This window comes from Mandrillus leucophaeus, unplaced genomic scaffold (assembly GCF_000951045.1).
Source record: "Mandrillus leucophaeus isolate KB7577 unplaced genomic scaffold, Mleu.le_1.0 Scaffold18, whole genome shotgun sequence".
Taxonomy (NCBI): Eukaryota; Metazoa; Chordata; class Mammalia; order Primates; family Cercopithecidae; genus Mandrillus; species Mandrillus leucophaeus.
The window spans coordinates 3,788,179-3,791,752 of record NW_012101809.1 but is presented as its reverse complement, the minus strand read 5'-3'; positions in this window follow the sequence as shown (position 1 = coordinate 3,791,752).

Genomic DNA, 3,574 nt, shown 5'->3' with positions numbered 1-3,574 from the left:
AAGCAATTCTGCTGCCTCAGCCTCCCAAGTAGCGGGGACTACAGGCGTGCGGTGGCACTCCCGGCTGAGTTTTGTGTTTTTAGTAGAGACGGGGTTTCACCGTGTTGGCCAGGGTGGTCTTGATTTCCTGACCTCATGCCCCGCTCACCTCAGCCTCCCAAAGTACTGGGATTACAAGCGTGAGCCACCACGCCTGGCTGAGTTTATTTTTTAAACCTCTTTTTTACATAGTGCTAACATTTTAAACCTCTTTTTTACATAGTGCTAACATTACTTTTTCAAAATTATTTATTTTTATTTATTTATTTTGAGACAGGTCTTGCTCTGTAGTCCAGGTTCAAGTGCAGTGATGCAATGACTGCTCCCTGTAGCCTCACACTCTTGGGCTCAAGTGATCCTTCTGCCTCAGGCTCCTGAATAGCTGGGAATACAAACCCTCGCCAATGCACCTGGCTTTGATTTTACTTTTTATTTTATTATTATTATTTTTGAGATGTAGTCTCATTCTGTCGCCCAGGCTGGAGTGCAGTGGCATGATCTTGGCTCAGTGCAACCTCTGCCTCCCAGGTACAAATGATTCTCTTGCCTCAGCCTCCCAGGTAGCTGGGATTACAGGCACCTGCCACCACTCCTGGCTAATTTTTGTTTCTGTATTTTTAGTAGAGCTGGGGTTTCGCTATGTTGGCTAGGCTGGTCTTGAACTCCTGACTTTAGGTGATCCGCCCACCTCGGCCTCCCAAATTGCTGAGATTAGAGGCGTGAGCCACCGCACCCAGCCTGATTTTACTTTTTAATGTTGGAGAATTGTGTGCATGCTGGTAAGCATTCTCAAATCCTGTTGTGAAACAACGCAGGCTTCAAATAAATCAGTCCCCCTCCAGCATAAGGTGTGTTGTGTATTCACTTCCCTGTCCGTCCTCTTGGGTCTTGAAGTCTCTCAATGTCCCCCATCTCTGAGGATCTGCATTCTCTTAGTCATTCCTCCCTGGGGCATTTTCTGGAAGTGCCCCTGGACTGCACGCAGTTTACCCCTAGCCCCAGTCCCAGCGAGGGAGGAGGGCCCCTGACTGCAGGCTTTTTGAAGGAGGTGCTACCAGTCACTGAGTCCAGCATCCCATTTCACTCCAGGCCCTGTTGATGTGAGCCCTGGAGGAAGCACAGATGCTTCCTTATTTGATCTTTTCTTTGAGGTTAACTTAGAAGCCCAGAACTCATAAAACATCTGGGCTGCCAGGGACCTTGTTGTTCATCTGGTTCGATCTCTTCAATTTACATTAAGCTGGGAAACCAGAGCCATCGAGGAGTGTTCCACCCGAGTTCACATTGTAGGCAGGAATCCAGGACTCTCAGCTCCCAGCGGGGCCTGGGACTCCAAGCCCTGACCTGATGGCCTCCTACTCCTGGCCCTGCCCCAGCCTTACCTGTCGCCCAATCCATTTTGTCAGGAGCCCCTCAGTCAACAATCCCTGACCGATTTCAAGCCCTCCTCCACCCTGCAATGACCTTACCTTTGTCTGGCTCACATTCTACTCAAGGGAATAAAATAGGAATCATAACAACATCCCACACTTAAGAGAACTTGCTCTATGCCAGGTACCATGCTAAAGCCCTGAACAGAAACTATCAACACTTTTAATTTAATCTTCACAAAACCTTGATGTGGATATAATTATATTCCATGGACGTAATTATCATTCCCATTTGCAGATGAGAAAACTGAGGGCCATTGAGGTTAACAACTTACCCAAGGCTATACCCCAAGAATGTCCCTGGGAAATTTGATTGTAATTTTCTTATCTTTTTTTTTTTTTTTTTTTTTGAGAGAGAGACAGGGTCTCGCTCTGTGGCCCAGGCTGGAGTGCAGTGGTATGATCTTGGCTCACTGCCACCTCTGCCTCTCAGGCCGAAGCCATCCTCCCATCTCAGCCTCCCGAGTAACTGAGATACAGGCACACACCACCATGCCTGGCTAACTGACTGCAGTCTTAACCTGTAGGCCAAACTGCCTCTTCATACACGAGACACACTCAACAAAAATGCAAGGAATATTTATTGAATAGCTACTATATGCTGGACACTGGACTAGACCTTATAGGACTCATGAAGAGGGGTGTGGAGAGATCATATGCATTGTTGGGGGGTTGATAGAGGCTTCTTGGAAAAGGCTTCTGGCCGAGCATGGTGGCTCACACCTGTAACCCCAGCACTTTGGGAGGCCAAGGCGGGCGGATCACCTGAGGTCCGGAGTTCAAGAGCAGCCTGGCCAACATGATGAAACCCCATCTCTACTAAAAATAAAAAATTAGCTGGGCGTGGTGGTGTACACCTATAATCCCAGCTACTTGGGAGGCTGAGACAGGAGAATCACTTGAACCCCAGAAGCAGGGGTTGCAGTGAGCTGAGAATGCACTCCCTGCACTCCAGTCTGGGCGACAGACCAAGACTCCGTCTCAAAACAAAACAAAACAAAACAAAAATTCTCCCACCTTAGCCTCCCGAGTAGGTGGGATTACAGGTGCCCACTACCATGCCCAGCTAATTTTTGTATTTTCAGTAGACATGGGGTTTCACCGTGTTGGCCAGGCTGGCCTCGAACTCCTGACCTCAAGTGATCTGCCCACCTCGGCTTCTCAAGGTGCAGGGATTCAGGCGTGAGCCACTGAGTTCAGCCTATTTTTTTGAGACAGAGTCTCTGTCACCTAGGCTGGAGTGCGGAGGTGCAGTCTCGGCTCACTGCAACCTCCACCTCCCAGGTTCAAGCAATTCTCCTGCCTCAGCCTCCCCAGTAGCTGAGATTACAGGCCCACACCACCATGCCTGGCTAATTTTTGTATTTTTAGTAGACTGGGTTTTGCTATGCTGGCCAGGCTGGTCTTGAACTCCCGACTTCAGGTAATCCACCTGCCTTGGCCTCCCAAAGTGTTGGGATTACAGGCGTAAGCCACTGCACCCAGCCAATTTTTGTATTTTTAATAGTGACGGGGTTTCACCATGTTGGTCAGGCTGGTCTCAAACTCCTGACCTCAAGTCAGGCCCGCCTTGGCCTCCCAAAGTGCAGGGATTACAGGCGTGAGCCACCCTGCCCAGCCTTGTTTTTAATTTTTTGTAGAGACAGGGTCTAGGAGATGTTGCTGGGGTGGTCTTAAAGGATCCTCCCATTTCAGCGTCCTAAAGCATTGTGATAACAGGTATGAGTCATCATACTGGGACCCAGCCAATGAGCTTTTTTTTTTTTAAATCCCCTTGAGACGGTCTCACTCTGTTGCCCAAGGCTGGAGTGCAATGGCAGAATCATGGCTCACTGCAGCCTCAACTTTCTGGGCTCAATCGATCCTCCCACCTCAGCTTCCCTGGTAGCTAGGACTACAGGCATGTGCCACTACACCCAGCAATGTTTTTATATTTTTAGTAGAGACAGGGTTTTGCCATGTTGCCCAGGCTGGTCTCAAAGGAACTCCTTGACTCAAGTGATCCACTTGCTTTGGACTCCCAAAGTGCTGGGATTACAGGCGTGAGCCACTGCACTTGGCCAGTGAGGTTTTTGTTTTGTTTTGTTTTTTTTTTTTTTTTTTTT